Source organism: Rutidosis leptorrhynchoides, chromosome 1 (genome assembly GCF_046630445.1).
Source record: "Rutidosis leptorrhynchoides isolate AG116_Rl617_1_P2 chromosome 1, CSIRO_AGI_Rlap_v1, whole genome shotgun sequence".
Classification (NCBI taxonomy): Eukaryota; Viridiplantae; Streptophyta; class Magnoliopsida; order Asterales; family Asteraceae; genus Rutidosis; species Rutidosis leptorrhynchoides.
The window spans coordinates 445,331,125-445,343,785 of record NC_092333.1 but is presented as its reverse complement, the minus strand read 5'-3'; the positions used below and the strand labels follow the sequence as shown (position 1 = coordinate 445,343,785).

General features: G+C 30.9%; 1 non-coding gene across 1 annotated transcript; it reads right to left on the bottom strand.

Annotated features, from left to right (window-relative positions):
- Nucleotides 1–12,358: 12,358 nt before the first annotated feature.
- On the bottom strand, nt 12,359–12,500 carry LOC139887459 (small nucleolar RNA snoR83). The gene has a single exon (XR_011773291.1). It is a non-coding gene; the product is annotated as a small nucleolar RNA snoR83 (small nucleolar RNA).
- Between the last annotated feature and the right edge of the window lie 161 nt (nt 12,501–12,661).

Genomic DNA, 12,661 nt, shown 5'->3' with positions numbered 1-12,661 from the left:
AAAAATACAAATATATATATATATAAGTAATATTATTATTATAAAGGGGGGTTTTTACCGTTTAATGACCGGTTTGTCGATTTTAAAACTTTAGTCGCAGTTAAAACCAAATGTAAAATATTAAAAATGAATACAAGACTTAAATTAAAGCATAAAGTAAATAACGATAATGAATTTCGAATAATAAAAGTGCGATAAAATAAACTTGCGATAATTAAAAAGTACGATAATTAAAAGTGCAATTAAATACAATTACAATAAAAATGCGATAATTAGAAGTGCAATTAAATATAAAATAAAGGAAATTAAATATGAAATAAAAGAATTATGCTTATTTAAACTTCAGTAATCATGATGTTTGACGTGTTGATTTTAGTTTTATGCCCATGGGTTAATTGTCCTTTGTCCTGGATTATTTAATATGTCCGTCTGGCTTTTGTCCATAACAGTCCATCAGTCATAAATATAAAGTGCGAGTGTCCTCGTCAAATTATCCTTATACCCGAAGTTAAATATTCCAACTAATTGGGGATTTAAACTGTAACAAGATTTTAATACTTTGTTTAATAATTACACCAGGATGTCGACTGAGTGTAACCCAAGGTTTTAATATTTTGTTATCAATTATACCAAATGTCCTTGTACATAATTTCACCCCTGTTTTAATTATTCTAGTGGCTATTAATCCATTCCCGTGTCCGGTTAAATGAACGATTATTCGTACATATAAATACCCCGCCCATCGTGTCCGATTGAGTGTATATGGTAATTTATAGCGACGCTCAATTGTAAATCTTTATATTAACATTAACAAACTATCATTTAGTTAAACAAATATAAAGCCCATTAATAGCCCATAGTCTAATTTTCACAAGTGTCGTTCTTTTGTCCAAACCCCAATTATGGTACAAAGCCCAATTACCCAATTTTAGTAATTAGCCCAACATCATGATTACTTCGTTTTAAATAAGCATAATAATAACTTAGCTACGAGACATTAATGTAAAAGGGTTAAACATAACTTACAATGATTAAAAATAGCGTAGCGTTACACGGACAGAATTTCGACTTACACCCTTACAATATTCGCTAACATACCCTTATTATTAGAATTATAATTAAAATTAAAATTAAAATATAAATTATAAATATAAATATATCGTATGAATGAGGAGAAAAAAGATGATGAAAATGATCAGATTTCGGTTTGCTTTATAGGGAGTTTCAAAACTGGGGGCTCCGCGACTCGCGGCCATTTTGGCCTTCAAACTCCGCGAGTCGCGGAGAATGAAATTACAGCTCAGTCCCTTTGGAGTCTTTCTTGCCGACGGTTTTTATTATTTATTATAATATATAAATAATTATAAGAATTATTTAAATATTATATTATATTTATGTGCATAGTTGACTTGTAATTTTTAGTCCGTTGCGTCGAGCGTTGAGAGTTGACTCTGGTCCCGGTTCCGGATTTTCGAACGTCCTTGCGTACAATTTAATATCTTGTACTTTGCGTTTTGAATCTTGTACTCTTGTAATTTCGAGACGTTTCTTATCAATATTTGGAACCTCTTTGATTGTCTTTTGTACTTTTGAGCTTTTTGGTCGTTTGCGTCTTCAATTCGTTGAATCTGTCTTTTGTCTTCACCTTTTATTATTTAAACGAATATCACTTGTAAATAGAACAATTGCAACTAAAAGCTTGTCTTTCTTGAGGAATAATGCTATGAAATATATGTTCGTTTTTAGCATTATCAACCGCCTCATCCACAAATTCAAAAGAAAGCCCTAACACTATTCGAACTTGAAATATTTTTCAAACATTTCTATCAAGGAAAAAAAATCACAAGTCCAAGTGTACCAACGTCAAATGATAAACCGTCTTCAACCGATGTCTCAACAAGTGCGTCTTCATCTACACAAGAAATCATTGAATGAACCCCACATGTATCGACTGCTACTCCTTTAATCGCACATCAACTGGAACATCTAATAGTGAACCTCTACAGAATACCATACATATTGCAACTCAATAAGTAACCACAACAATCTCAATTCCAAATCCCACATTGTACATCCAACTTCCACCAATATCACTGATATTTCTCAATTACACTATGTTTCTTATCGCAATATCGACCTTTTTTTACTCGGTTTTGATCTTTATTGCGCTTATAAGTGAAGAAAATGGGAAAAGTCGTGTTCTAAGCATTGTTGCAGTCTTGAGTACGAAATTGGTGCAAAGTTGACCAAAGTGTGTGAAAAAGATCAAGAAAACTACAAAGTGCTGAAATCTGACCAAGAACGACGTTCCACTCCATGGGAACGGCATTCCATTTGCCAGAAAGGCATTCCAAATTAAGGGAACAACGTTCCACCTACAGAAAAGGACGTTCCAGGTCTGAAGAACGATGTCCCAATACGAAGGAAATGAATAAAAATGGAACAGAGCATTTAGAGGCCGAATTGGAAACGACGTTCCTAATTAAGGAACGGAGTTCCACTTTCAAGTACACAAGAACGACGTTCCTAGAAATGGAACGGCATTCCACCTCATCGGGCACCAAAGGATTTTCTGGGCAGAATTTTAAGTGAAATATAAATAGAAAGAGATGAGGGTTTTTATAAGAGGAGTAGATTAATTAGAGCAGTTTTGGAGGCTGAGGTTAATTAGGGTTTTGACATCTCATCAATTAGGTTTTTAATCAAGTTTTCATCAATCTTCATCAATTACATCAAGGATTTGGAGCTAGCTCAAGATCTAGGGCTCGTTCTTCATCATCTTTATCTTCTACCTCTAGCACAATTTGTAATTTTCATAGTTTGGTACAAATTCATCTTTAATCTTGCAATATAATGTTTGATTCTTCATTTACTTTGATTATTATGTTAGTTCTTGCCATGCTTGGCTAGATTCTTATATGTACACTTGCTTATGAAGCTTGTAAGCTAAGGGTTGTTCATTACTTACGTTTATGATTGTCTTTGAATGAATCTATGAGTTGTTGGTTGAGTTATGCTATTAGAATTAGCTAAAGAACCTTTGCTATCTTTGTTTTGGACTTTACTTTGATTATATGAGTTGTCTAGATTTTCTTAGGGATTTGATTAGTGAAGCAACTGGTACTTCAACACTTAGGTGATCTAGACAATTAAATTGGGGATTTCAAGGAATTGGGTTCTTGGTTTGAATTGGTTTTTAATTAGTCCTTAGTCAAAATAGAAGTTTGGTTTTCTTAAGGGATTTTGATTACCAAAAGGAATTTAGGGGACTTTAATCCAAGTTAAGTACCAATGTCACTCTTATGATTCAACTAGATCTTATTGATGTAAGCTTATGGGAATTCGCGAATATTGAATTGATCATTATAGTTTTGTTAGGGATACTAGAACACATTGTTTGAACACAATTTCATCATAATTAGAACAAAGAACAATATGAATGCTTCAAGTGGAATAGTCAAGTGTGCATGCTTTTATTATATTGTTATTTTCTAATCATTTCTATTTACTTGCTAATACTGCGAGTGTCTTTCAAAACATTTCACAAAACCCCCCAACCAAACAAACCTTAGGATAATTATTTGTTTTCATTAATCCGATTGGCAATTATCGCTCTCTTGGGATGAATCTTAAATGAAAAACTTACTAATACAAGGACCGAGTCATTGTTTCTCGAAGCTTGTCATCTTAGTCGAATCCACGTTTAATTCAATTATAAATTTAAAAGAAAGCAATATGCGACAAGCACATCAATCATCAAATTCAGAGCTACATGAAAATTCTTTGGACTACCTCGAGACCAGGGCCCCAAGAGTGCCACCGCACCGGGAATTAAAAATTTAGGGGCATCAAAATTACAGTTGCTGTTTTACTATACTAGAGGGCTTTAATATGATTTACTGCGATTAAACACGAGTTATAATGAACATGTTATGTTTTAGGTAAAGATTAAACTACTGTAGAAGCTAAAATAAGCAAATCTCAAATTCAGTTTTAATGGAGTTTTAGTTTTAGTGAAGAAGATGACCAAAAGAAAGAGGTGGGGTGGTGGCCACGTAAGTGGTTTTGACTTTTTCTTACTTTATAATTTTAACCCGTTTTAAAATTTTGTAACATTTTCATATTCACCCTTACACTTTATAAGTCTATCACTTCACAATTTTCACACCAAGTCAATATACTTTAGGATATTAGAATAAAATAACATGATAGCAAACATGAAAATAATAATTATGATAAAAAGTGACTTAAGAAACATATTGCAACCACAAGTTAAAAAAAAAATTAATAATCATAGATTGTTAACATTCTTGTTAAATTAAAGATCAGATAGCTCAAAGAGGTAAGGCCAAATACTAAAATTTCTGATAAATTGAATATAAGTTTAAGTATTATCCATAAAAAAATTATGATTTCGATTATGCACTCAAGTGACCTTCTTAAGCTGCAGACTTAAGTGACTTAAGTGACGATGGCATAACTCATGAGTAGTACATGACAAATGTCCTTTAAATTTCCCGATTTTAGAATAAAACTTTAGATCAATAATTTAATTGACGTTTTTATTAAAAAAAATTGTATATAAATATCGTTTTAGGTGGATATGTGGACTTATAATTCGAAGTCTATCTTCAAATATTATAAGAGTTAAACTTAATAATAATAATAATATTCGGTAATAATAATAATAATAATAATAATAATAATAATAATAATAATAATAATAATAATAATAATAATAATAATAATAATAATAATAATAATCGATGTGAGGATGATCGCATAGTTTAACTAGGTTACCTAAAAATAGTGTATTTTTTATTTATAAGGACATCTTTTTTCAGAGTCGCACGGGGGATCCAAAATTACAGGATCGGCTCTGCTCGAGACTTTGCCCACATCTTCAGATGTGGATAATACCCTATATAATGATTAACATGATCACCTACTTCACTTAAATCTATGGACTATTGATAATCCAATTAATCAAGTGATTCGTAATCCAAATGCACATGTCACCACCCGAAGAGCCTCAACCAACTTTTATCTCTGCGCAAGCTTTCTCGGCATCATTGAACCAATAAAAGTCGTGGAAGCTTTAGAATAATCAAGTTTGGGCAATTGAAATGCAAGAAGAACTCAAACAATTTGATCAAAAAAATTTATGACTTGTTCCAAAACCAAAGGATGCTTCCATTATTGGCACAAAATGAATTTTCAAAAACAAGAAGAACAAAAACGGGGTTATTGACTTTGATGAAACATTTGCCCCTGCTACCCGCATCGAAGCCTTTCAGGATTTCTTAGCATACGCTACTCATAAAGACTTTATAGTCTTTCAAACGGAAGTAAAAAAAAAAAAGCTTTCCTTAATGGAACTCTCAATCTATGTCAAACAACTAAAAGGTTTTGCAAGTAAAGTTCATCATAACTATGTATATAGGCTTGACAAAGATCTATACGGACTTAAACTATAATAACCCAAATAATATTAGATTAATCATACTATGTACATAATAATAAAAAGAAACTAGTAGTAATGATAATTGTATATAATCTAAATCTAAATGTAATTTAAAAAAAATACTCCTATCAACTATATCGTAATGATAATTAAAATGTTGATTAGTGAAATAGTTACTATGTCGATTTTGGGGACGAAATCATTTTAAGGAGGTAATGTTGTAATAAATGTTAATTTTCAAGTTAGTTTAAATTTTATTATTTTTTATTTCGGGGACGAAAGAAATTTAAGTGGAATATGTTATAATAACCCAAATAATATTAGATTAATCGTACTATGTACATAATAATAATAATATTAATAATAATACTAATTAACAATAATAATAATGATAATAATAATAATAATAATAATAATAATAATAATAATAATAATAATAATAATAATAATAATAATAATAATAATAATAATAAGAAAGTAATAGTAATGATAATTGTATATAATCTATATCTAAATGTCATTTAAAAAAAAAGACTCATATCAACTATATTGTAATGTATAGAGTTCTATTAAAATCCTATAATGATGATGTCATCATTAGACTAATTCCTTTGTTAAAAAAATTAAAAAAAACAAAAGAAAAAAATCTAAGCATGGTGAGTGATGTCATTAATCTAAATAATATTGAATTAAAATTAAATCTTATTAATTAATTATTATTATTAAATTTTAATAATAATTATTAAAATTAGATAATTTTGAATTATTTTAATTAATTATTTTGAGTTGAGTACGAGAAGGTATAAAAGCTAGACAGAAAGAAACCAATTCTAAATTTATATTTTAATTTACACTTTTAAAATAAAATGACAATCAATATTATCTCTTATGATTGGATATGGATTGTTTAGTATGCATTTTAGGTGTTTGATGAAATGTTCAGCTAACGAGTTTCTTAGTCGGACTCTGTGGTTCTACGGGTCACTTAAATAAATGACTTTAGCATTTACGTTCACTTAATACCTAACACATATCATTAAACTGTTTCGTTTAAACAAACTCGTGGTTTCACGGTTCATTTCACGAGTGATAATTAAAATGTTGATTAGTGAAATAATTAATACCTAGTGTGCATTAAAAAAAGAAAAAAAAAACAAAAAGAAAAAAAAAAAGGGACTAGGTAGACCGTAGAAGAAGTCAACATAGTTGCAAATATGAAAAACTCAAATCCCATATTTTCAGTTTACCGTTCTGATTTCTAGGCCAAATGGGAAGGACTACTTTACACACGACTTGAAAGGCACAATTAATTTCATGAGAATTAGTGAATTTTGATACATAGTGGGAGTAACATGAATATGTGTGTATGGTATATTTACGATTACGCTTGACCACCGTAATTATAAATATAAGTTGCACATGATCATTACGAAAATATTTCTTAAGGCAGAATAGGGTTATGGATAAGATTTTCAATATCTCAGACGACATTGTAATTATTAATGAAAAATGCTTAATCGCAAAACTTTAAAACTTAGTAATAAATGTGATGTCCTGTTTCATGTTTTGAATGGGTCGTTACATAAACAAGCTCAAAGAGCATGGTATGATGTGGTAACACAATTCCTTCTCAAACATGGTTTCTCCAAAAGATCAATTGACCTATTGGTTTCTCCAAAAGATCAATTGACCTAAACATGTTTATAAAAAAGCCAAAATGAGATGTTATTCTTATCCAAATTTATGTTGATGACATTATTTTGAATCAACTAATAAAAATTACCGCAATAAAGTTTTTGATTTAATGGTTAAACATTTTCAAATGAGTATGATTGGTTCACTTAAGCTTTTTTTAGGTTTTCAAGTACGGCAAATGTCAAATGGTATTTTTATGCATCAAACCAAATACATAACTGACAAGTTATCTAAATATGATATGGAAAATATCCAAACAATTGCAACTCCCACAGAATGTCGTACCAAAATTCATCATGACTTTGATGGAAAACTAGTAGGTAAAACTTTGTATTGTATCTCAGTATGATTACTTCCCTCATGTATCTAACCGCTAGTCATTCAGATATTTCTTTCACTACATGTCTATGTGCCAGGTACCAAGAAAATTCAATGGAGTCACATCTCAAAGTAGTAAAAAGAAATTGCTGCTATCTTATGGGCATGAGTACCTTAGGAATCTGGTATCCTCGTGGTACAAGATTCAATTTAGTTGCATACTCTGATGCGGATCATGCGGGTTGCAAACTTGACCGTAAGAGCACCTCTGGACATATCCAGTTCTTGGGTGACAAACCTAGTTCTTCATGAAAAAATTGTTAGTTGGTCCTTAAAGAAACAACTTTGTGTCTCCAACTCAACTGTTGAAGCAAAAATACGTAGTTTTTGCAGCTTGTTGTTCACAAGTACTGTGGATGAAAACACAGCCTACATATTACAGATTCACATTCACTAAATCGTAATCTACTATGACTCACAAAGTGCATCTTTCATAACCTACAACCCTGTTCAACATAGTAGAACAAAACACATTAATATTCGCTACCACTTCATCAGTGATCATGTGGACAAAGGTAACATCGAGCTGTAATTTGTTCCCACTGATGCCCAACTTGCTAACTTATGTACTAAACCTATAAACGAAGCTTAATTCAGCCTTTTTAAAAATAAACTCGGTATGGTGAATCTTCAACCCACTCCAGATCAATATGATCTTTGAACTTGCACTTTCTCACTTGAATTTATCACCGTTATATATTTGTAACTTTTGCATCATTTAAAACCAAAACTATGTTTCTATAATACTGAACTGAAAAGAACAAAAATATTGTACGCTTCATAATTGCTTTTGTACACATAATAGTGCAAAACATATTATTCGGTGTTTTTCTCGCAAGTTATATCAATTCATATCTCTGAGGTTTTACGAAAACAAAGTGATCGACATTGATCAAAGGAAGAAAACTTCCATAGTGTGAAACTTGTACAATAGATTTGATACCGGCGAGGTTGACCTCGGAGTTTGAATACAATTGTCTGATCCCAGCGATGTAGATGGCGGAGTATGAAAATTGTACAATTGTCCGATCTCAGCGAGGTAAACCCAGAGTATGAAACTTGTAGTACGATCCGGCGAGGTTGACCACGAAAAATGAAACTTGTACACGACATCTTTCCCGTGTCTTTCCCATCTCACCTTTTTTAACCCAAAGTGATTTTGTTAGGAATTGATACTTGCACTGTGTCACAATCCTAAAACTAAGGATTTACTGTTGATGACACATTTCAATACCTTAAGTCACTTAAGACTTTATCCAGAACTTCTTTCATTTGTTTATCCTGTTCTAGATCACAAGAATAGCCAACGTCAGAACATTTGATTATTGTGTCGCAATCCTAGAACACAAGGATTAGCCGCGGTTCGCATATTCCACTCTTCAACCTAACATTTTTTTTCATGTTCTTACAGCTATATTATTTATCACTAACTTGTTCTTGATGTTTTCATTACACAAACACATCATGAAGGGAGAGAAAAAGATCAAGTTAATTTTCACCCACTTTCGAGAAAATTCTCATGAAATCACTGTTGCTTCGCTCCTCAACATCAATTACAAAGCCTACCACTCAAGCTTCCGCACCGCCACTTCTAAAAGTCCGCACACTAAATTTTCAACTTCAATATTGTCATATTCATGAAAAACCTAAACCTATATCCAATTACGGGGAACAAGAGAACGCAATAATTTAGGGAGCTAGAGATCTCATCAATCAAGGGGGAGCAAGAAAATATACACCCAACTTCCTCTTTCAAGCATGCAAAACTTCACAACCAATCCGAGAGACCCACAACTTCTTCCAAAAGAAGAAGTTTCCAACAAAGTTAACAACACAATGAAACACAATGCATATCGTGTACTAAGAAGATTTGGAACCCAATTGTACCAAGCTTCACGTTTCTGCATTCTACTTTAATTTCAACTGAAGTTGAGGTTAATTTTTAATAGGGAGTGATCCGTACACCACCAGTTTTTAGCCGTACACCACCAAACATGCATTATGATGTTGTACTGTACAACAATGTAAAGCATGTTTAGTGGTGTACGGCTAAAAATTGGTGGTGTACGAATCATCACCCATTTTTAATTGGAGCTTTTCTTTACGTTATTTATATTATGTCATTTTTTAATTTTTTAATAATTTAGAGTGTTTATGTTTCTTGTTTTTCTTTCCTTTCTGTAAAATGGGCTAAACCCCTAAGGCCCTAAGTATGCACTTAGAAATCATGACCCCTAGCTAGCCAAGGGACGAAAATAGCTTTCTGACATTTTCAGGCGTCGACCGTACTTGCCAGCTAGGTATATCGTATCGATTTACCACTCGTTAGAAACCAAAATTTAATTTGAATATAAAATGTATATTAATTTTTGTCCTTACGTGTTATCGAATAAACCACCGCTTTGGTGATTTGGTTAAACTTTTTTCCGTTAGAGCAACAAGTGCTTGTTCTTAAACCAAGGGTGCTTAAAAGTTTTTTACATGCGAATCACTTTTTGCTCAGCTGGTCCCTCTATTTTACATCAAATCGCTAACAGCATCCCTTACTTTCTAATTTAGATTTTTGTATCCTTTAATAATTTTAATTTTGCAATCCGAGTCCCTCCGTCTAGATTTCGTTAAAAATGTCCGTTAACCCTTGACATGTGCTTTGCATGTGAGGGTAAATTTGTCTTTTTAACCTTGTTCTTCTTCAGATGAAGAAAGAAGAATGGTAAAGAGATTATTTTACCTTCACATGCAAGGCACATGTCAATGGTTAACGGACCTTTTTAACGGAATTTAGACGGAGAGACTCGAATTGCAAAATTAAAATTATTAAAGGATGCGAAAATCCAAATTAGAAAGCAAGGGATGCTGTTAGCGATTTGGTGACCAACTAAGCAAAAAAGTCCATGCGAATGGATAAAATGGGATTTGTGGCAAAAACTCGTTTTAAGTGTTACTACGACTTCGTACGTCATTAAAGATGGTTTTATTAAAAATACTCAAGTAAACATTTTTGGTAAAACCCGCTTGTATTAAACAACACGAATCAAAAAAGCGTTGAGAGTTCAACTAACTAACCCTTATGCAAGGATTGTTTAATCACGTCAATCTTGATAACGACCCAATTTATTTGATTTAAACTTAACTTTGTTTTGAAAGGTACGACGATTGGTCTATATTTGTTATATGGTTAAAATTGATACATTTCGTTAAGTTGTTTTAATCGTTAGACAAAATGCTAGGAGAGGTAACATCCAAGTGAGTACTCTTTCTTTTATTGTTTCTCATTATTATTCTTTCTTTCTTTCACCACAAAAACCCCTCAAACATTTATTACTATGTGGCAAACATTTATTAATAAATGTTTTGCCACAAACATTTATTACTATGAAAAATAATATAAATCGATCACCAATCACCAATCTTAAACACTCCGCCTCTCTTGAAACGAACCAGACTTACTGATTAATTTTCTACATCGATCTGGGTTGTTACACGTACGTGTGCGATAGTGATCAGTAATTTAGGTAATTGTAATTTAAAGGTCTATCATATACACATCAACACTCTCAACCCCTTTTTAAACCCTAGAGTTGACCAAAATTACAATAATTTCATAACACTAGAGTACAAAATTTTCATATATAATATATTATGAATGATCTGCGTTTGTCAACACAGTTTATTAGTGTTTAATACAATTATAATTATATAATTATATAATCATAGTAAACGCTTATATATAGAACGGTGATATTTCACTATTATTATTATAATAAATCTATTACAATTAAAAATTAATGGGTCATTTTTATATAATAAAAAGTTGTCAACGAATGTATAATGGATTCATAATAATATTAATTAATTTATATATTACATATAGATACAAAAAGAATTATAATAATGCTTAAATATAATATTAATTTCCTAATCAATAATCTTTAGAAACAAAATGCATATAAAACTTTTATTATTAGAAAATTTAATTTAATTGAATATGAAGTTTAATAAGAAAAAAATAGGTTTCCTTTATAGTTTCATTTTTAACTAATTAATAATAATGATAAATTTAATTTTAAATTTTACTTAATTATTAACTGAATGCCCTACTGTCTTGTCACATACATAGAGTCATGGTGTCACATTTAAAGTACGCGGACGATGTGGTTGTCGTGTCAGATGTTGCTGTATGTATTCTTTGAAATTTATCCTAGCTCCTTGTTAGGTTTTTTAATATATTTTGTCGTTCAAAAAAATATATGTCTAATTATATATATATATATATATATATATATATATATATATATATATATATAACTCGCACTATAAAAACATGTATACACACGCATTTCATTTATCAATTTCAGAACTCTCTATATCAATATCTATATCTAGGGTTTCAAACGTGTGTTCCATCTCCGTTGATAAATTGTTCCTCTTTTCGAATATACATCGTTGAATTAGCTTAACCGGAAACTAATGGCGGTGAATCAAATTTTGTTGGTGACTTCAATGATGGTATTATTTGGCATTATTTGTTCACTTGTTGATGCTCAATTCACTTTACCTGCTCCCGATTTCAGTGAGGGTAATTAATCCTTTTTCGTTTAAATTATTCAGTTATTTATTTTGTTTTGTTTTTATATGATATTTATTAATTTATTAATTGATGGAGTTTAGAGGATCTAATATTGTTGTTACATATTGGCACGACTTTAGCTTGGTATCAGATGTTGTTAGATATTGGCAAGACTTTAGCTTAGTAATTAGTATTAGATTTTTATGTAATTTTTTATTATCTTTTTTAAAAAGAGATATTATTTAATAAAATCATGTATGGAGATGATACTAGGAAACACCGTCTATTGTGAAACCCAAAAGGGTTTCTTAGTGTAAACTTCCAATTTTGAATTTATTATTAGCCTCTCATGAATCAGAATAAGCACTATATTACTTTTATCTTATATGGGATTATGAAAGCATAATTTTTATATGACATGAGCTTGATTATATCAATCTGATGTGAGGTTGATTATTATATACAATACAAGAGTATATATGGAAATGTATCGTGTTTAAGAAATTTTGACTGAGCTCTGATTTTATAGTTTGAATCTTCTTAAATCATTTGGA